We start from the raw sequence: 23,074 nt of genomic DNA, 5'->3' as shown, positions 1-23,074 counted from the left end.
GAGGATGAAGCCCTATAAAAATGGGGGTGTAAGAGAAGCTGGCCTCTGGGGGAAGTCACTCGAGTCGCTCATGCTTGAGCAGGGATGCAGGGAGGGAGGGGGGTGCGGCAGAGGCGGGGGCCCTGGGCCTCACCCTGGGGGCTTCAATGTTGCCTCTTACCTAGCAGGAGGCCACTGGAGGCTTTTGAGCAGGTCGGTATATCTTGAGAAGATCGTGTGGCAGCAATGTGTGGACGGATTATACAAGTATAGGCCTGGAGACAGGAAATGAATTCCATGCCAGCACTCAGGAGCCCAGCTGTAACCATAGCAATGGGGATGGAAAGGAGAGGACAGATTCGGGAGCCACTGAGGAGGTGGGCCCACCCAACGGTCAGTGACAGCGGCATTGCGGCGGGGACAGGCTCTGTCTTGGGCGACCCTCTGAACTGCACTGTCTCCACCACTGAGGCCTTTCAGAGGGGGAGTGGGTTAAACAGAGAAAGGCAAAGACTTTGGATCTGGATGTGCCAACCTCGAAGCCCTCCGGGGCATCGGTCCAATCGACAATGGGTGGCCTCCTCCTTCCTCCAGGGAAGGAATTCTGATCAGGAATAAACTTGGTGCCAAGAAAGTATTGGGGAGCAGCGCTGCAGGACAGTGGTCTCCGTCCCAACGCGTGGATGGCTCATTTCCAGGCCTCCCTGTCCACACTCATTCCACCCATGAGGGGTCATTTCACCAAGAAAAGTGTTGCCCAGTACCCGGGTGACATCCCCCCTTGTCGACTTCCAGGGCAATAGAGCTAGAGAGTCAACCCAAGGACATTTTACAGTAAAAAAGGAAGACGAGTTTCCAAACCTTTCTCACGCACGAGTGTTCACCAGAGTGATTCTTTGGAGAGCTTTCCAGTGCGGACTCTGTTTCTCCTGGGCCACCTGAAGGTCGGTGAAGCAGGTGCAGGGAAAGCCCTCCAAGAGGCGATCCCATTTCCTCTGCTCTCTCCAATCCCATTCCTCAAAATAACCCAACTAAATGTGTTTTGCTTTATTCAGAGTTCAGTGAACGCCCACGATGTAGGAGAGGGAGGTTCTTCCAAATGCCAGACATAACAGAAGACAAACCTATTCACTTATGCTGGATGCCAGTTGCTCAAAAGAAAGCACGAGGACAGGGAAGTTCTGACAGATTTAAAAAGGAATATGGAGAATCTTCATTAGTCCAAGTCCTAGCAAATACAGGTAAAAGAGACCCAAACCTCAAACGGCTTAAACAATTAGGAAACGCATCGGCTGACCCAGTTGGAAAGGCAGAGACAGGGTAGGCCTCAGCATTGGGTGGTTCGGGAGCTCAGGTTTGTTTCATCTCTCTGCTGTGCTTTGAAGTGTTGCCGTCAGCCTTAGGTAGTAGGAGGTGGCTGCTGAAGTTCCAGACTCCACACCCAGACCCAGCAATGCCCAGAGGAAGAAGAGAGACTGGGTCTTTCTGTGGCTCTCTCCTAGGACAGGAGAAACCCTCCGGCTCCACCTCCGCAGACCTCTGCTCACTTCTCATTGGTAAGCACTGGCTCTCAGGCCCCCTATAAACCAGTCACTGGCAAAGGGAACAGAAGGGTATCCCCGGAGCTGAGGCAGGCACACAGCTCCCTGTGGGAGGCCTGAATCAAACCAGACGCCACAGGAGAAAGGGGAAATGGGGACTTCACAGACAGCAAGAAGTGACCCCTGCACACCGTGAGAATCCATTCGTGAATTGCTGATACTTACAACAAGGAAACCATGAGCTGATACTTAAGAAAATGCTCTTAAATACAAGGAATTAAAAATGATAAAAGATGGACAGAAAAATGAAAAGGAAACGTCAGCTGCACCAGAAGACAACACCACAAATCTGATAGTGCAAGACCACGCAGTCTCGGAGTCTGAGGAGCGCCGCGACCGCCCAGGGCCTGTCCGTCTCCTCGAGCTCCCGCTCCTGCTTGTGCAGCTATCCGCTCACCTTGGCCAGGTACAGCCTGGAGTCCTCCTCACAGGCCCCGCGTCGCTGTATCAGCTGGGCCTCCAGGAAGAGGTCGTTGCTGTAGAAGCCACCCTCGTGCTCCCTGTCCAGCCTCTCGACCACGGCCATGAGCATCGCCAACTGTTCCCGACGCTGCTCCTCACCCGCCCGGTTGCTGAAGGCGCAGCACCTCCTCCCGCACTCCTGCACCAGGCCCTTCAGGCTCTGGTTGTCCGTGTTCGCCACATACTCATCCAAGGACTCACCCACTAGGTCTTCCTTGTGTGTGAAGAGGATGACCATGTGTCTCATGACCCCTACCCCAAAGACCTCCTTCACCCTCCTCACCACCGCCACGTCCTGGGCCGTGAAACACCCCAGCTGGGTCACCAGGAGCACCACGTGGGGCCCTGGGGCGGAGAGCAGGTAGCAGTCCCCGATGTCCTTGTACATCTCTTGGGTCTGGGCCTTTGACTCAAAGAGGGCGGGCGTGTCGACCACCAGAATGTTCCTCCCACCCCACATGCCTATCTCCCCCTGGCATCTCCTGGTCACAGCCTGGGCCTTTGTCTTGGACTCAAACACTGGCTGGCCGAGGATGCTGTTCCCGGTGGCACTTTTCCCACTGCCTGTTTTGCCCACCAGGAGGATCCTCAATGAGGGCGATGCTGCAGAATGGTTAACTTTCACTCCACCTATAAAAAATAGAAGTTATTGTGTCTTACTAAATTAATGATTCTTAAGACTTCTAGGTCATGGATATTTCCTCCAGTTCACGGGTATTTCATGAATGCTATAAACCTTCAATCCCTGGAAAACAGGTGTATTTAAATGCATACACAGTTTGGCACACAACTTTAAGCAGTTCTTGATTGTAGGACACCCCCATTGGAAGCCCATGCTTGGGCCCACAGCCAGGGGTCAGAGCTGCTACACTAAGGAGATGCACCCAGCATTTCATCTGGATCAGGGCAAATACAGGTTTTCTGAACGAAAAGTGCTCCCTGTGCTTTTCCCTGGATGGCGCTTAGGCCTGTCCCCTGGAGAACTGGCTGCTGAATAAATGCTGTGAGATTAGAAGGAGGCAGGGGATGAGGAGTCACAAATGAGAAAATATGCCCACTTCTCGTTCACTCACACATCCCCAGGCACTCTTGCATAGACCTGCTCAGCACGTTCATCCGAACCTTGAGGGGAAAGGAGGCCTCCTATGGCAGAGCTAAGGTGACCCCTCACCAAGGGCCAGCTGAATGTCCTCGGGTCTGCATTCTTTGCGTGGGGAGTGGGATGCTTGAAGTCGAGAGGATGAAAGGTCAAAGTTAATGTTAGGACAGAGTGTGGGAGATAACCCTAGGGTGAAGACTGAAGATGGATAGGAGAAAAGACCATTAGATGCACGTGTATTGGAAAGAGCATCTATTTGGCTGATTGAAGCACAGGAAATTGCAACAAAAGTGGTGTTGGAGAGGGTGACACTGAGCAAGGCCTGAAATCTTCAAAGCATGAAGGGAGTGAGAATCTGGCCATTTCCAGGGTTCTTATGAACTGAATGAATTTCAAGTGCATTTTAGGCTTCTAACAATCTATCATTTTGTTCTTTTTACCATGTGTTGGTCCATCCTTTTCTTAAGTATTCTGGGGTGTTTCATAGTGAACACAATTACTAAATCTTATGGGAAACTTTTCCTTTTTTTCACCTGGCAGCAGACAAGGAAAGAGAAAAAATATTCACAATTTGGTTCCAGACCCTCCAGCCTCTGACTTGAAGTTTTCTTTCCACATTCTCCACACACCCTGTGTGGGGAAGTACATTGTACTGTCGTGAGTGTGTGTGTGCGCGTGTGTTGCACATGTGTGTGCTCGTGCGTGTGTGTGCGCACAAGCAGGTGATGACAGAAGTGTGGCCAGGCACAAGAGGGCTGGGAAGGTAAAGAACAAATGATAGTTGCCTTTTTCTTCTTCAGTTTAAAATATCTGGGTTTCTGTCACTGCCTTTGAGCTGGGGGACAGGTAAGGGGAAACTGGTCACTCTCTCCCAAGTGTCCAGAGCTCTTGAGAACTTTGAGGCTTTCTTACCTTCAGCCATAGTTCCATATCCGCTCTTCTGGAACCCTTCCATTCTCTTCTGGAATAAAAACAGGAAAGGAGTAAAGAGCAAGTGGCCATATGACCAGAGCTGGTAGGTCCCAAGAACACCTCATTTCGGATAACTAAGAATAATTGTTCTTAGATGATCCATTTCCATTGCTAATTTTCTAACTCATACTTCACTTTCAAATGCCTGTAAATACCTTTAAGCAAGCCAGGAGATGCTGGGTCATGCTAACAGGATACATTGCTGCTTTTTTCCCCTCAGCATACAGTGAAGCAGGAAACGTTTTGAAAAAAATCAGCTGACTGTCTCCCCTCAACATGAAAGGTGTGAAATGAAGAAATCATTCTTCTACAGAACGAGGAGTGGGACGTCATTAATTTTTTTTATGGGAACCAAAGTAAACGAACTTGCCAGAACAGACAACAGATTTTGCTCTGCTGTAGATAACATTGTTTTGTGTGAAGTACTGGGAATTTCCCAGAAACTCTTTGTGTCAGATGGACGTTCCAATGGCAAAGAGAAAGTACAACGTGTTTTTCAATGGGAGGATGGAATTGGGATCCAGGACTCCTTCAAGGCCTGAGGTGAGAAGAAGCAGTGGCAGATGACGGACACGGGCACCTAACCACCTGGGCGCGGGCGCTAGAGAGAAGGTGGTGTGGTGACTGAAAGAACCAACCTGCAGGACAAAGTCAGAATAAAACCATTTCCTGCTCAGTTTTTAACCGTATGTCTTTCCTGGTTGGCTGTGAGGTCTCGGTCTCCCAGTAGGTACCATTTTTGTATCCCAGCATATTTAACCAGAAATTGGCACTTGGACTGGCATAAATGTTTCATTTAAATGAGGCATGAAGTTGTGTCATTCTTATTGGTGTTCGCAAAGGCAAGCATGTGATATGCAACTTCTGCAGAATGAAGACACACTCCCAAACTGCATTGTATTTATTCAGTTTGGAAGATGCTGTAGGAATGACATGAACTTTTTAAGTGAAGAAATACCCAGAATAATTTTTAAAAACCTCATCATTTGCAATTAACAAATGCGAGTGCTTTGGCCTTTTTACTGTCGCTATTCTGTTTGATTGAAAATATTTAAACACTACGGATGTAGTTCACATCTTTTTTTTCCCAGTCAGTCTTCCTCTCCTTCTGCCCTTTAGAGGCAACCAATATTCTGAGGTTTTAATGTATCATTTCTATTTGTGTATTTACACTTTTACGTACGTATGTGCCTATAGATAATATGTAGTACTGTTTTTATATTTTGAACTTTTACATAAGTGGAATTATTTATGTAGTATTGTTTCCAATTCTTTACTACCAAACATTTAAGCTGTTCCAAAATATCTGCTTGCTACCATGAACAACGCTGCAAAGTCATCCTCATACATATCTCTTTGTGCACAAGTGCAGCAATTTATCCAGGATACACAATTTGCACCTGACTAGATATTTGCCAAATAAGACCCTAAGGGGGCTGTGCTAAGTCATCTTCACACTAGCCACATATATGACAATTCTCAAAATCTTCACAGGCAGGTGGTGATATTCCACTTCTCATTTTTTGTTCCCATTATGGGCAAAAGTAAGGATGTTGTAGTTGGTTTCAACTTAAGTTTGACTGATTACCATCAAATTCAGAACAGTTTTCATGTGTATTTGCTATTCAGGTTGCTTCTGTCATTTCTCTCTTTTGTATATTTTCTATTCATTCAGTAAGTTTTCTGGGCCTTCTGAGGGGAAAGCATCCATTTCCACATTATGGGAATGTATTAAGACAGCTTCCTGCCTCTCCTCTCCTGCCCCCTGCCTTCCCCTCTCCACCCCGCTCCGTCCCTCCCTGCTTTCTTTTCCTTACGCCCAGAGATGAGCATCATTCTCTGCTTCACCACCTCCCACACACCGTTCTGGTCTCTGGAAAATTGCACCCTGGCCTTTGCTAAAAGTGCCCAAATAATCTAACATCTTTTCTACTTTAGATGACATCTTCTGAGGCTTGGAGTCAATGTATTGATGTAGGAAAGAGGTCAATGACCGTGTGGTGATGTTGGTGAACTTCACCATAATCCACTGTACAGCTGTTTAGAGTTTTCAAAGGTCTTTCATGTCCACTTTAAAAAAATCATAATTTATTATGATCAGTTGACACATAATAGCTGTACATGTATATGGAGTATGGTGTGATATCTGGGTATGTGCACACAACGTGTAATGATCAAATCAAGGTCATTACCGTATCTTCACCTCAAACATTTGTTATTTCTTTATGTTGAGAATATTCAAAATCTTCTAGCTTTTTGAAATCATACGATAAATTGTTGTTGACTATAGTCAGCATACAGTGCTATAGAACACTGGGACTTATTCCTTCTACCTAACTGTAATTTTGCACCCATTTAACCATTTTTAACCAACCTCTCCCTATCCCTCCGCCCCCTCCCAGCTTCTAGGAGCCACAGTTCTACTGCCTACTTCCATGAGATCAACTGTTTTAGCGTGTGCAAGAGTGAGAATGCACAGTATTTATCTTTCTGTGTGACTTATTTTGTTTATTTCTATTATTTGAATCATTCTCCTAAATTCCCTGTGATGTGATCAAGACTGATATTAAAATTTCTATTAAAATATTAGAAAACTAAACCTCAAATAACCTCAAATACCCAAGGTCACACATCTGCCATGTATATAAAACCCACAAATGGCTCATTTTTCCTGTGCATTCTCCTTGATTTCACTGTGGAGGGGGAGATTATCCCAAATAAATCCAGAAGCCTTTTGGAACATCACATATAATGCTGCCGTCCCATGGTCAGGACACAAATTGAAGTCAACAGACTGAAAGCCTGCCTTAAAACCAACACAGAGAATTGTATTGCAAAATCTTCAGTGAACATTCTCAAAAAACAAGCAAAAAGCACAAAACTGAAAAAGGTGATACAAAGGTAAAATTACAGGGGACAGAAGTTGCTCTGAATTGAAGTATTTCAGTTTACAACAATCTGGTGTTTTTACCCAACTTGATTCTCAGTGGGACCCAAATGGAGCAGTGTGGCTGTCACAGAAGCCAGTCAAACTCAGTTATGTTACCTCAACTACAGCAGAAACAGTTCCCCTGAACCAACTTCCGAGCGGATCAGGCCGCAAGGAGAGACTTATGTCCCATCGAGGAATGGATTTTTTGGCAGATGACAAAGTGTCCAGAGGGGAGTCAGAAAGGATAAAAACGGAGATGCTAAAATGAGTCTCAGTCAAGAAATCAAAGGGACTGAATAAAGCCTAGGAAAACACCGGGGGACACATTGAATACCCGAAGGAATGTGATACGTGTTGATCTGCAGACCAGGCGACAGTGGGGGAATTGCGAATGGAGGCAGATTTCTACTGCAAAGGAAAAATTCTACAAATCTTCTCCAGAATGGGACCGGGGGTCATGAGGGACTGGCAGGCAGTGTGTAGGCAAGATAGAGCCAGCTTCTGACAGGGACAGTAGGAGGGTCTCGCTTAGGCAGGAGGTTGAAGCAATTAACATAATGTACATCCTAGTCTGGAAATTGTATGAACCTGGTTTTGTCTTGGTGATACTTTACTTATCAAATTGTGAGAAACAGGCTCTTTCATACTCTTTTGGAAAGATAAGAGTGTTCTAGGCTTTCTTGTTCATAAGGATCTTCTTAGCCCATGTTGCCTAGTCCCTATCTCTAGGTTTCAGAGTCACATGTTTTGCAGTTTGGTCATTGGGATTCCATGACACATCTCAGATGGGGTTTCACTGACAAAGGCATTGTTCCCATGTGCCCTGAACGTGAGTCTGCGTGTGAAGTATTTGGGGGAAAATAGGGTGGTTTTCAGAAGATCAAAGTCATAAGACAACGTGCACTGAGGAGTCTTGTTTGGAACATGAGATTCAGGTTAGTGGGAAAATAGTGGTCCCCCTTTGCCCATTGGAGCCCCAAGAACCCATCCTCCACTCCCAGACCCCTCTGTTGTTTTCAGTCTGAAGCCAAAGGCCCCAGAGTGCTGCTGATGGAAGTCTTGGAATCTAAAAGCTGGAGACTTTTGAGTTCTGATATCTATGGACAGGACAGGAGAGTGCATCCCAGCTCCAGTGGAAATAGAGCTGGGGTGGGCTCGAGAATTTAGGATGGTAAAATTGAGAAGCATGAACCTACCTCGCTTGGGAGGCTTGAGGAGGTCTGTCACCCTCTGGGAGTTGTTGTTTACTTACCTGTCCGACAGGATAACAGGATTTGTCCAGCTTTGTTCCTTGAGTGTTTCATGAAGCTCAGATGGGTTAAGTACCTGGCAGCGAGATAGAGAAGCCCACCGCCCTGGGAAAGGGCATGGGTGCAGGATTTTTAAGGCTGTGCTCCACTAGAATGCACTTGCTGTTGCCAGTGACACTCAGTTACTGCTCTGTTTTGCTGACCAGAAGCCCAGCACTAGGGTAACTTGTGTACGGTCACATGAGAAATGAGCAGCTATGACTACACTGTGGTTCTTCCAACCCCCAAAGTCACTGATCATAAACCCGATTCTCCTTACCAGGAGCAGCTTTTGGGCTCTTTCCTCCTCGTCAGCTGGCTCTGGTGGGCTGGTCCTCTCTCAGGAAGGCGAAGTGGCACAGTGAGGGGACCCTGCCTGGTCTGTGCTGGGGGAGGCAGCTCACTGGGCAGGCGGGGGAGGCTGAGAAGATGCAGTTAAGGAGGGGCCACTTGTTCAGGCCGAGTGTTCCAGGGCTCAGCAGCAGGAGAAGAAAATTGTGGACAGTGCTCCCCGTCCCCTGCAGACTGGGACCGCCTCCACCCTCCTGGTCAGCTGGAAACTCATTGTAAAGAGGACCCTGAAAACCAGACGAGGGCACGGGCTGTGCTGCGTCCTTAATGGGCTGCTTCCTGTCAGAGCCTGTCCTGGGCTTATGCACCCTCCTATTTCCTTCCCACAGCTGTTTAGAGTAAGCAGTGTTTGCAGGCAGAGGCCATGAAGGGAAGGACAGATCTTTCCCACTACCTGAGTTCAGAAATGACCCCTCATGACTGGAAAGTTTGGGGGGCACTAGCTGCTCCTCAGATCCCGTGGCAGGACCACCTGCTCCTCTGACACCCCTGGGCCCCTTCTCACTGGCTCAGCTTCTACAATGTTCCTGCTAACCAGGGACAGAAAGGCACTGCCGGTCCATAGAGGCCTGGACAAGCCCCTCTCAGTACGTGACTCTGGGCTCAAGACACCACTTGTGCTGGTTGCCTCTTCTCTGCCATGTGACAGATCTAGCCCCAGAGGGATGTTGTGGAGTTTATGTGTCAGTTTATTGGGGCTGAGATTGGGACCAGGGTGACAGCACCTCTGTTTTTCAACTGACTGCACATTTAAGGCTAGAGCAGAGACCATAAAACAATTATGTCACAAGATGAGATCAAGAAAACAACAGAGACTCAGGCAGAGGCCGGCCATGCCCCAGAGGCCCCCACATTCCTTTCTGATGGTGTTTGAAGCCAGACTTAGTGTCCCATCAGAACAATAGTCTACAACTTGATGGGGAAAACAATGTCAAACAATCTCCCACCAACCTAGAAAACCTCTCCACAAAGGTAGAAGAGAAAGGAAACAGTATTATTATTAAATAAACATTAAACCAGAATGTGGTTCACATCACAGGTGACCAGCTAAGAAATTACAAACATAGAGACCTCACCTTGTTATGGTGAGCCAGGGAGATGCAACCCACTGCATAAACCATAACTAGTACTCAAGTAAGAGCACTTGACAGCACCATTGTCACACATAGCTTGTCCAGGCCTGTATGGACTGGCAGCAACTTTCTGAAATTCCTTCCCTTCTTCACCCTTAGTTTGATGTGATTTGCAAACATTCTATTTATGTGCTCCTGACACCCCAGCTAAGGATGAATTCTTTTTTTCTTTTTCTTTTTTTGCTTTGAGCTCTCCTGTTCTCTAATAGTCCTAATCAGTTCCTGGGGTCTTCCTGTGGCTCAAGAGAGTCAATAATGAAATGTGTCAACTGGTCCCTGATGAAAATGAGGTTTCATGATGGCTTTTTTGAGGTCCGTGGCTATCTTTAAATCAGGTTCTCGCTAGAAAGAAGCACTAGAAAGTGCTCAAAAAGATTTATTGAATAAATTAATAAATACACTACTTAAGTGCTCTAATTATTCCATCATTACCGCCTTTGTAGTTATAGTTAGCGCTAGAAGATCAATCTTAGTTAGTAGGCTAGTTTCAGAATGCAGAATTGCAGAAACTTGCCCATATCCAGATAAGAAAGTACAGAATGTTCTAGACTAGACTAGACCTCTCTATATTCTTCAGTTCAGATTTACAACAATCCATGAAGTTCCAAGGAAACTTGGGACACCTAGGAAATGGCACTATCTTTCTGTTTGACACTAAGGTTACCCCCCTTTCGGCCTGCACAGAGAGAGTGACTAATAATTCCCCTCCCACCTGCCAGCCTCCTGTGTTCCATTTCCTTCTCTACCAGGGCTCTTTGAATAGTAGAAGCATGATCAGTCACGGCTGAAAGTAGGTCTTTATCTGTTCCTGGCCACCTCAGTTCTCCATGTCAGTAGCCCCTGGCTGAGGGCGACCTCATCTGTTTACACGCTGTGCTATGACAAACACTACCACGTGGACCTTGACATGAAAAAACTGGGAAGCTCTACTTTCGAAGAAAAATGTCTAATCCATCAAGTAGTACTTTCTGGGTCTTGTTTTCCTTCTGTATGAAACTACTATTAACATTGGACATCATGGGGCCCTGGAATTCCCAACAGACACCTCTGTAGGACATGACCATGCCTCTTAGGGTGCATGCCATCTTTTAACCTATCCCACCCCAAGCTTGGATCCTCCCCTCCTGAACCAGCAGGGTTTACATACAGTCGGGAGATTCTGTCAGATTTGAACCCAAACAGAGCTCCCTGTTGCCCCATGGTCTCTGGCAAGATCGGGCCACGGGGGTTCCTGTCCTGGGGATGCTCCTCTGTCCTGGGAACCTGAGGCAGGCCCACCATGGCTGCCTATCAGCCTCTTTGGAGAACAGAAAAGGCAGCACCGGGCAAAGGTAAAACGTAGATGCAAAACGATTCCTCAGCTGAGATGGCAAATGGGGTTGGTTTGCATAAAAGGTATTAGAAATAGTTTAGTGACAACATGAGACGTCGTATAATGGGCCATGGCCTCCTGTGGCTTTTCTACAAAACCCACTGCCTCTGCTGCCATCAGCCTTGTGGAGACTTGCACAGGCACATCAGCCATTGGAAAGTTCAGTGCAGTGAAGAAATGAGTCTTGCAGAAGTGAAAGACAAGAACGTGAAGGGTCCCAGCGATCATCTAGACTAGTTCTTTTTCTTTTGCACCCCCTTTTACAGATAAGGAGACTAAGGTCTAGAGGAAAGAAGTGGTTTTAAGAAGATCACTTTAGTTAATTTTAATATATGGTGTGAGATATGAGTCAAGATTCTTTTTTTTCCCCAAATAGATATATAATTTTCCATCAGCATATCTTGGAAAGACTATCCTTTTTACTGAATTACTTTGGTACCTTCTCAAAAAGTAATTGACCACACATGTATGGGTCTCTTTCTGGACTCTGTTCTGTTTCATTGATCTGTATGTCTAACCTTCACCAGTACCTCACTGTCACGATGACTGTAGCTTTATAGTAAATCTTTTGATCAGAAGTGTGATTCCTCCAACTTTTTCTTTTTCAAAATGGTTTATTATATATATATCAATTTTAAAGTCAGCTTGTAAATATCTACCCCCAAATCCTGTCAGAATAAATAGATTAATTAGGGAGAATTGACATCTTCGTAATATTGAACCTTCTGATCCATGAACATGGTGAATCTCTCCATTTATTAAAGTCCTGTTTGATTTTTCTCACCAATGTTTTGTAGTTTTCAGCATAAGAATCTTAGATTTATTCCAAAGTATTTCATAATATAAATGGCACAGTAAATGGTACTAATGATTTAATTTCAATTTCCAGTTGTTCATCACTATTGTACAGAAATATAGAATTGATTTTTCATGTTGACCTTCCATTTTCTGAGCTTCCTAAGCTGATTTAGTTCGAGGATTTTTTTCCCTTGATTCTTTGGGATTTTCTACATAGCAAATCATGTCATCTGCAAATGAAAACAGTTTTATCACTTCCTCTCCAATCTGCATGCTTTTTATTTCTTTTCCTTTCCTCCCATCACTGGCTGGATCTCTATTACAATGTTAAATTGGAGTGGCCAGGAGGGACATCCTGGCCTTTTCCTGAACTTAAGGGAAATGTATTTGATTTTGTGCTTTCTGTATTCTTATGCATTTTCTGTTTACATGTTTTATTCATTACTGAGAAAGAAGGTTTAAAGTATCCAAGTATGATTTTGGATTTGTCTATTAATTTTTTTGGTTTTTTCAGGTTTTGCTTCATGTATTTTGAAACATTTTTGGTGCGAACACTTTTAGAATTGTTATGTTTCCCTGATAAATAACACATATATCATTACGTAATGTTTACTTTTATCCTTGACAATATTCCTGTTCTGCAAGTAGGCAAAATTTCAAGGTGGGCCACAAGATTCCCTCCACTAGTGTTTATTTTCTGGATAATCCCTTACCCTCAAGGGTGGGAAGACCTGTGGATAAAATAGAAGCCACTGATATGATTACTTTACACGGCAAAAGTGAAGGGACTTTGCAAATGTGATGAAGATTCCTCATCAGTTGGTTTTGAGTTAGTCAAAAGGGAGATTATTCTGGGTGGCCATGATTCTCATGCTGGCTTTGAAGAAAGCAAACATCCATGTTGCAAACTTCCTATGGAGAGGGGGAAGTCTCTGGGAGTCCAGGACCTCAGTCCTAGAATGCAAGGAACTGAATTCTGTCAACAGTCTGGAGGAACTTGGAAAAGGACCCTGGTGGAAATGGCAGCACCGCCAACACCTTGACTGTAGCTTTGTGAAACCCTGAGCAGAGGACCCAGCTAAGCCATCCCTGACCCACGGAAACTGTGAGATAATAAATAAAAAAACTGTGTGTTTTTTTAAGTTGCCAAGTTTGTGGGAATTTGTTATGTAGGTATAGAAAACTAATACAGTCATTATAATTAAAGTGGGTTTCTTGCAGATAGTGTATGGTTGGACTTGCTGTTTTAGCCAATCTGAAAATTTCTGCATTTTATTTGGGAATTTTTAGAGCATTTATCACAGTCTATCTATGAAAATCTCTCACTGCTTCACATACAGTTTAAGAAACTTACAACAATAGTATACTTGCAATTTGTCCTCCCATCTTTTATGTTATTTTTGACATATAATTTTACATAAGTTTTAACTTCCCTAATATATTATCAGTATTTTTGTTGGAGATAGTTAACTATCTGTTAGAGCTATAAAATGTAAGAAAAATTTCTTTTATATTTAACCTTCATTTTTACCTACAAAACCCTGAAAAGCGACTTACGAGGCTTTTCATTTCTTTGTGTACATCAGAATTTCTGTCTGGTATCATATGTATTCCTTCTGCCTGAAGAACTTCTTTTAAAATTTCTTGATTGAAGGTAAGCTCGCAATTAATTATTTCAGCTTCTGTTAGTCAGATATTCTTTATTCATCATTGTATTTGAAAGATTCTTGCTCCTTATAGAACTCTGGGTTACCAGTTTTGTATTTTAGTATATAAAGATGCCATTCGATTGTTTTCTCAATTACAGTTTCTGACAAGAAATCAGCTGCAATTCTAATATTTACTCTTCTCATATAATGCCTTCCCCCCTAGTTATCTTTAAGGTTTTGTTTGCATTTTTGGTTTTGGACAGCTTAAATATGAAGTGCCTAGATTTTTTCTTAGTTTTGTATTTATCCTGTTAGGGGCTCTCTGTGCTTCTTGGATCTGTTGTTTTGGTGTCTTTCACTATGTTTAGAAAAGTCTCAGCAATGACCCCATCAAATATATCTTCTGCTCATTCTCTCTTTTTTGATATGTTTGTTAAACTGATTAATATTGTTTCGTACCTCCTGGATATTCTTCTCTTCTCTGTTATTTTTACTTTTTTAATTTTTAATTTTTTTTCTTAAAAGATGACTGGTAAGGGGATCTTAGCCCTTGACTTGGTGTTGTCAGCACCACGTTCTCCCAAGTGAGCAACCAACCATCCCTATATAGGGATCCGAACCCATGGCCTTGGTGTTATCAGCACCACACTCTTCCAAGTGACCCACAGGCCGGCCCTTCTTCTCTGTTTTTTAAAATTTTTTAATTTTTTTTTATCTTTTCTTATTTATTTGTCTCCTATTGCTCATTTCAGATTTTTTTTTACTTTGAATAAAATATATTATCTCTATTATTTTTTTAAAATCACAAGATCTGGTCAATCCAAATGTTGATAGAATTCCTAAGCTCCATTACAGGTAATGTTTTCCTTTTTAAAAAATTCTTAGGGAGGGAAGAAGACACAATAATCAAAATTCCTTGAAGTTGATACGACAAGTGAACAGAAAGGAGTTTGTTGGGAGGGAGCGGGGAGATGGTGGAGGGAGGGAGGTTTCCATGATGAGCCACAATAATCAACCACATTGTATATTCACAAAATAAAATAAAACTAAAAAAATAAAATTAATACAATAAAAAGAAAAAGAAAAAAATTTTAATTGAAACATGTTGATTGTATATATTTATGGTGTTACAGAGTTATATCTCAATACATGTATACAATGTGTGATGATCTATTCAGGGCAATCAACATGTTCATCTTTGCAAAATCCAATAATACCTTTGTGATGTGTACAATTGATCTCCTCTCTCTTAGTCATTTGTTAACATGCATTAAATCATCATTTTGGATAATTTCTATTAAGGTGTTTTCAAATTCACCGATTCCTTCCTCAGATGTGTCAAGTCTACCGAGGCACCCCTAAGGAATATTTTATCTCTGACAGAGCGTCTTTTATTTCTCATACTTACATTGAATCTTATAATTCCCATCTCTCTAGTGAAATCCCACATCTTTTTATGCACATTATCCACATTTCCCCTTAACCCTTTAACATATTAGTAATAATTATTTTACATCTCTGTCCAACTTCTGAATCATTTCTGAGTCCCATTCTGTGGATTGTTTAGTATTTCGGTATGGGTTATTTTTTCTTGCTTTTCTAATTTTTTGAATAAGAATTTTATTAAATTGTAAACATCACGTTTAGTAGGGCAGGAGAGACCGAGATAAGTAGTATTTATGCCTGGAAATGGGCATGCCTCTACTTCCATCAGGCCGTTAATGTGGGGGTTGGGTCAATCCAATCAGGAGTTGAGCTGGGTTGGGGTTGTTACCATGGTTACCTTCAGTGCGTCTTAGGCTGTGGATTTCTCTAGAGTTGACTGGTATTTAGGGTGGGGACTGAAATGCCACAGGGCTTTACTCAGTATTTTTGTTTCATCCACCCTCAGTTTACAGTCATCTCTGCACAATTTCACTTCACAGAGGGAGTTTCCAGGCTTTGGCCTTCCTCTGTAATAGGCTGGTTGGTTTGTTAATTGGTGTTTTCCAGGCATATGGTGGGGCAGGGCAACATTCTCTGTGGGTCTTGTATAACCACAGTCTTAGGCACACCCCATGTACCTGCGCTTTCTCAGTGTTTCCAACAATCCTCCCAATGGCAGTTGTACTAGACAGTGTTCTCCAAAAAAACACAGAAAAACCAAAAAAAAAAAAAACCCAGAAACAATAAGTCTATATAGAGAGATACGTAATAGGAGATTTATTATGGGAATTGGCTTATGTGATTATGAAGGCCAAGAAGTCCCACCACATACTGTCTGCAAGCTGGAGAACCAGCAAGCCCAATGGTGTAATTCAGCCCAAGTCTGAAGGCCTGAGAGCCAGGGGATCTGATGGTGTAACTCCCAGTTTGAGGCCAAAGGCCAGAGAACCAGGTGCTGTGGGGTCGTGGGAAGGAGTGGGCAGAGGAGGGGTGGAAGTCATTGATTTAAGCCCAAAAGTCCAAAGGCCCAAGGACCAGGAGCTGCAATGTCCAAGGACAGGAGAAGACAGATGATGGCCCCGCTCAACAAGAGAAAGTCAATTTGTCCTTCCTCCGCCTTTGTGTTCTCTTCATGCCGTCCATGGGTCCCATGATGTCTGTCCACAGTGGTGGGGGTGAATCTTCTTCACTCATTTGATTTGCTGATTCACATGCTGATCTCTTCTGGAAACCCCTCTCACACACACAGAAGTAATGTTGTTTACCAGCCATCTGGGTATCCCTTAGCCCAGTCAAGTTGACACATAAAATTAACTATCACAGCATCCAAGCTTTTCCTTGTGTCTGTAAAAGTACTTAGATGTACAGAACAGAGTTTTCTGCCTCTTTCTAGATGTCACTTGTCAGTTCAATTTGCACCCCTTTAAAGGCAATGTCTTTTTTTCTGCTCTGTTGCTTTGCTTGAAGTAGTGGATTGGTATATTTCATCTATTTTGGAAAATTCTCATATGCATTTTCAGATATTGCCTTAACTCCTTCTGTTTTCTTCTCCTTTGAGGTCGAAGATCAAAGTATAAAACTTCTCACTGTGTACTCTATGTTTCTTACTCTCTCTCCATATTATCTATCTGTTTGGTATCTATGGGCAGCATTCTGGATTTTCTTCTATCCTGACTTTCTCTTCACTGCTGTCTAATCTGTTAATCTACCCACTGAGTTATGAATTTCAGTCATATATTATTTCAGGTTTGCCAAGAAGGAAACACCAGCTCTGGATTAGTTGTACAAGAAATGAAATGGAAGAGGAAGCAGGTGGAGGCAGGGACAGCCTTCAGACCACATGGTTTGACACCTGTGGAGTGAGAGTGGAGTGGAAGGAGGTTTGGTTAGGAAGAGTCTTGGGCAATGCAGTTCCAGGAAAGATTCAGCTAAGCTGATGGAGAATCTTTGAGCCAAGTCATAGGTTAGAGGAATCTCATGTCTTGCTGGGAGGAGCCTCTCTACCCCACCATGCCAGTGTGCTATGCCACTGGCTGCGAGAAGTCTGCAGTGAGGCATATCCTTGGCACAAACATGGCGATGGATCCAGAGGGGCAGCAGCAGGCCACTTACCAATTAAACTTCCACAGCACAGGATGTGGATGGCATGTTTGACAACCGCCACATTCTGTCTGTCAATTCTCACAGTTTTATTTGGTATGCTTGCAAATCTGTCATGCCACTTTTTGTGGTTTCCTCTTCACTGAGATGTTTTCAAGATTGTTCAAAAAAATTTTTTTTTGATATTGTAAGCATGCTTATTTTATATCTGCATCTGATAATTTGAATATCTCAAGTCTTTGTTTTTATTGCTTTTTGTTTCTCTTGGCTCGCTCACTGTATTATGTTTCCTTGGGAATGTGGTCTTATTTTAGTGCTCCACATTGCATTGAGCAGGAAGTGTTTGTAGGAAACTTGGGGGCTCAAGGTGTTAGGTCATTCTCCCAACAGACTTCATTTTTAATGCAGGATTGTGAGCCACTCCATGTCTGCAGGAAGGATGGCTTACATCTGAGAAGTTAGTACTTTCGGGTCCTTTTTAGCCTAAAGAAGAAAAGATTCTGGGAGTCTTCAGATGTAGTAAATCAAGAGGATATGCACAATCTAATTCTATTTTAGAAGTAAAATGGAGTCAAAGTGCCCAAACTTAATGGTATGTGAAGAGAACTCTAAGGAGGAAAAGAAAATATTTAAAAAAGAAGAAGAATTAGGCAAATAATGTGAGCAAAAGTGAAGTACAAAGACAATTAAGACTCAAACTAGCAATTATAAGAAAACATCCATCACATAGGGAGATAACTGCTTAAAGAACTAAACAGGTAAGGAAAAAATTAACAAAAATCTCACTAAAATCATTCTTGATAGAATAAGCATGCACAAATCTAGTTGTATAACAAAAGGCCAACATTATCATTGTTAGATGAAGACTCCCAGGAACAGAAAGGGTTTTGAGTCATAGCCCTGGTCTAGCTTCCCCCAAAATGTAGAGGAATTCCTCTTCTGGGGAATTTAATCCATAGGCAAATTTCTAGAAGGGGCGGTGGTATCCGGCATGGCTATAATGTGAGCTAGGTGCTGAGTATTGTATAAGAACATGTAAGAAGGTGCATATTGCTTGAAACCTCCTGCTCCAAAAGTTCATCATGGGCAACACTGGCTCTCAGAAGCAAGCCAGATATAAACCTCTTTGTGTGAAATGAAAGCTGAGCCAGGCACCATAGCATGGAAATATGAACTGAAACGTCATCAGCACATGATCCAGATACTTTATTCTTGAAGTGGAAATAAAAGGTGAAGAGGTGAAAGGAGACATGTTGAAATGAATATCTATTCACATGGATATACAATTTTTGAGATACTGGATATTATTTTGATCCTGTGCCTGGTTAAAGTTAGCAAGAAAACATTTCCTACAGAAGGTGGTGCTGTTTTGTGCTGCTATTTAAACATAAAATTGATTTATGGTATCAAATCACCCAAATTACATAAGTGAGGTAAGGACCTAACCTTGAGCTATGGTGGGGGGTGGGGGGTGGTACTCCTTCAAGCCACAGCCTAAAGGAAGAGTTTACTGGGTGTAATCATGGATACAGCTCTTCTATAGTAGGAGAAAAGGATAAAATACACAGAAAAGCCTGGAAATATGGTAACTTTGAGGGTTTGAAGGGAAGTAGATTTTCTTAGAGCAGGAGAATACCATTAATACAATGACATGCTTTCATGACAGAATTTTCTGTTACTCATGGCAGAGAAATGAGAAAATTGTCAAAGTCTCGTAACTAGGAACTTAGTATAAAGGAGTACAGGAAAGTCAATTTCAGCATTCATTTTCCAAACATTTCGTGATCCCATTTTACATGCCAGGCACTTACATGTTGTGTGGTGGGAATATAAAGATGAAAAGGTCATAATCAAAGTATCTGAAAAAGAAAATCTCTAAAGAAATGTTTTTGACTGTAAGGGAAAACTATTTAAGTTCTCTAATAATATATGATTCAAATTCAAAGACAATCGCACATTTTGAGAATCACATTGGTGATGTTATTTAGTCCCCCCTTTGCATTTTATATAAACATGTGCCATTATCATTACAATATTTTTGCACTAATAATCATCAAGCACCCAAACTTGTCTCCTCATTCCTAGCCAACTGATAAATAATTGAGAATTTAGTGCTATTCTTTGTGTAGTCATATCCTATTATGGCAGCTGTCTAGGAAAATTCTGTGAATGGCCAAATGTCAAAACATTGCCATGAAATTTTGAAAAACTCAGTAATATAAATAACAAAAAAGTGTCATAGTCATTTTTGTATTGTGTAATGTACTAAAAAGACACAAATTCTCCAGAGCAAAAGTACTTCTAAACTAAGTCTTGCAGTTTTTCATTATTTGGAGATTTACGATCTTATTTTACAAAGATGTTTCTTCAGAATAGAATTCGATCTCTGAGGTCTAAATATGTATCTTTCCAGACTCATGTAGAATCTTAGCTAAAGTGAGACCTGAGCAGATACGTTCATCGAGACACAAGTCAAACCTCGTTAACTTGTAATATCATATGATATTAAGCAGTAAATGATTAGCATAATTGTTACACTACTATTTCTACAGCTTCTGTTTCCTGTTCCTTTTGTTTTATGATCAATCTTATATTACATGTGTAATATTAAATTATATTTAAAAGGATAAAAGAAAATGAGGAGTCTTTCACACTTTATTACTATAATGAGCTCACTTGCCTTTTTCTAGACCTGGAGATTAGAACGTAGCGTTGTTTTAGAAAACAAATACGTCTTTGATTGCACTTAATAAATGTATCTGACATTTAATCATATCCTGCTTTCTATTTCTGCTAGTCCCCAACTCTGTAAACACACAATAATATGGGGGTATTTATTACAAAATGTTCCCTCTCAGATGTTTGGTTTCTGTATCATATTCTTAAGTTATTTAATCTACAAAGTGTTCATCCATATTATTTCATTATACATGAAAACTATAAAGATTAATATTAACGTGTACATTTCAAGACAAACCTGAACCCCTCTTGTGGACAGTTCCAGGGCAAGCACACAGGTACTGGTTCTCAAACACAAGCCCGCGGGCCACACCGCGCATCTGCTCGCTCCGCTGTGCCCCTTCCCCCAGCCCAAGCCATACCCAAAATAGCGCATTTTACTCACAGAGGTCAAGCCTGCCTTTGACCCAGCTATAGCTATCCACATGCTAAGGTCCACAAAAGAATTTAAAAACCATAATACTTTTGTTTATTTAAAAAATTACATTTGCATTTACAGACGAGACAGAAACCATAAGTAGACAAACATTGGAGGGCACGTGCGGACACACAGTACATGAGACAATGAAAAATTAAAGACCAGCAGGCTAACATCAGCCCCATTGTAAGCAACCCTCAGGCCACTTGCACAGGGGCATGTGCTGCCACCCAGGACACTGCCCCCTCCCCCAACACCAGCCCCTCCCTGGTGCCCCCTCTGGCTTCATCAAAGGAAGGCATCCCTCCCTCGGGGCCCTCCCTGGGCCCAGCAGGGCTAAGGAAGCTGAAGGTGCGAATTCCGAATGGATTTTTCCCCAATCACCCTTCACAGAGCCTAACTCACTGCAGTGGCCACCTCCGCCCTCAACCTTTCTGTCCACGCCCACACCCACCCTAAGCCTGCGACACTTGCAGGACACAGCATTGGTGCGCATGAGCACAGACCCCACCTTTCCCCCCTGGGGCTGGCCAGCACCCTAGGGCGCCCGTGCACGACTCCCTTTCTCCCCCTCGTCCTGACTGGGGCTCTCCAGCGTGGCTGCCACCTGGCGCCTGCACCTCCTAACTAGGAGTTGTCTGATTTACAGACACTGACTCCCCTTGAAGGGTTCTCATTACGCTCAGAAATAGAAATAAAGAAATACCGTCCGCTCCAGGATGCCCTCCCCGAACAGCTCCTGCACCTTCCTCACCGCCTGCTCGTCCTGCGCGGTGTAGCGGCCCAGCTGGGTCACCAGGAGCAGCGCGTGGGACCCGGGGGCGGAGAGCAGGTAGCAGCGGCCTCTCTCCACGCACCGCGGGTCTGTCTTGGAGGTTTCGGAGCTGAAAATGTCCGGGGTGTCAATGAGTTCCACGTGCCACTTGGCCCACCTCCCGCTGGCCACGGTGCAGGTTCTGGTCACAGACGTGTCCCTGAGTCTGGAGAGGAACCGTCTCTGTCCCAGGACGCTGTTCCCTGTGGCGCTCTTCCCTGCGCCTGTTTTCCCCACCAGGATGAGCCTCAGCCTGGGCTCCTGCAGGGACTGGGCGTCCTCTTCCGAACCTGTGCGAAGACATTATTTATTATCTTACATGAGTTAAACCAGCTTTCCCTTGGGAACCGGAATCTTCTTGCCTTTAGAAAAAAAAAAAAAAAAAAAAGGGAAGGACAGAGATTTGAGCTTCCAGGGCGGGGCATCTCCGTCTTTTCCTTCTGTAGTTGGATCTTCTACATGCACCTGTAGCACCTGTAGATGCACCAGCGACTGCCGCGCGTTTCAGAAAATGCTCCTTCATAATTTCAGGCCATTACTTGTCTGACATTATCTCTGGTCACCCACACACATGCGGAACCGTTTCATATTTGGTGACTTCAATGAACTCTTCAACACTCTCCCGATACCAGATACCGTCCCACAGAAGAAAGGGGGGTGGGCGCAGGACCGCCTGGGACTATCTGGCCACATTGTGTCCGTGCCCTTGGACTTTGTGGAAGGTGGGACTTAAGAGTTGTGAACCAGAGCACCTGGCTGAAGAAATTTCCAAGCAGCAAAGCATTAAGGACACTGCAGGCTACTTCCAACAGTCTACTCTGAGTTATGGCGGCAAAGGCATTTGAGAAGCCTGGAAGGGTGCCCCACCCATCATAGGCCCTGAGGCCTAGAAGGACTGAGTTGTCCTGGAGGACAGACCTGAGGCACAGCTGCCCTCAGGTTCCTGCTCCCTGCATCCCAGCTGCTCTGGCTGAAGCAGCCCCAAGTGTGGTTTGTGCAGCAGCCCTGGAGAGTAAAGGCCCCAAACCTCAGTGGTGTCCATGTTGTGTTAAATCTGCAGGCCGGCAGGAGGTGAGAGCAGTGGAGGTGTGGCAGCCTCCACCCAGATTCCAGAGGATGTATGGAAAAGCCTGGAAGCCCAGGCAGAGACCTACCACAGGGGTAGATCCACCACAGAGGTCATCTACTAGAGCATTGCTGAGTAGAAAAGTGGGGTCGGAGCCCCCACAGAGAGCCCGCAACAGAGAAATGTCTAGTAGAGCCAAGGCAGGGGGGCTGCTGCCACGACCCCAGAACTTCCGGACCATTGGTAATGTGTATCGTAGGCCTGGAAAAGCCACAAGCAGCAGAGGGGCCCACTGTTCTGTGCCTGGCAGAGCTGTGAAAACAAGGCTGCCTGATGCTTTGGGGGCCCAGATGCCCAATTGTGCCCAGGATGCAGGACTTGGAGTCAAAGAATATTATTTTGGAAGTTTAAGATATAATGTCTGCCCTGCTGGGTTTCAGACTTGTTTGGGACCTGGTTTTCCTTTCTTCTGGCCTATTCCTTCCTTTGGAATGAGAACATGTACCCAATGTCTGTTCCACCGTTGTATCTTAGCAGTAGATAAATTTGGTTTTAACTTTTACAGGTTCACAGTTGGAAGGACTTTTGCTTTTGGTCTCAGAGGAGACTTTGGAATTTGGACTTATAAGTTGATGCTGGAACAAGCTAAGACTTTTGGGACTGTTGGGATAGAGTTTTGGGATAGTATTTTGTATGTGAGAGTGACATCAGTTTTGGGGGGCTAGGGGTGGAATGATGGAGTTTAGATGTGTTGTCCCCTCCAAAACTCATGTGGAAATTTGATCTCCAATGTGACAGTGTCGGAAACTGATTGAGTCATGGGGGCAGATCCCTCACAAATGGATTAATGCTCTCCCTGGGGGAGGGGAGATGAA

The 23,074-nt window shown here is 43.8% G+C and overlaps 1 pseudogene; it reads right to left on the bottom strand.

The window, feature by feature from the left end:
- Positions 1–1,839: 1,839 nt before the first annotated feature.
- On the bottom strand, positions 1,840–22,440 carry LOC134380817 (GTPase IMAP family member 5-like; annotated as a pseudogene).
- Between the last annotated feature and the right edge of the window lie 634 nt (positions 22,441–23,074).

The sequence above is a fragment of the Cynocephalus volans genome, chromosome 6 (assembly GCF_027409185.1).
Source record: "Cynocephalus volans isolate mCynVol1 chromosome 6, mCynVol1.pri, whole genome shotgun sequence".
In the NCBI taxonomy this organism is placed as follows: Eukaryota; Metazoa; Chordata; class Mammalia; order Dermoptera; family Cynocephalidae; genus Cynocephalus; species Cynocephalus volans.
The sequence above is the reverse complement of the archived record's forward strand: the minus strand, read 5'-3'. Positions and strand labels throughout refer to the sequence as shown.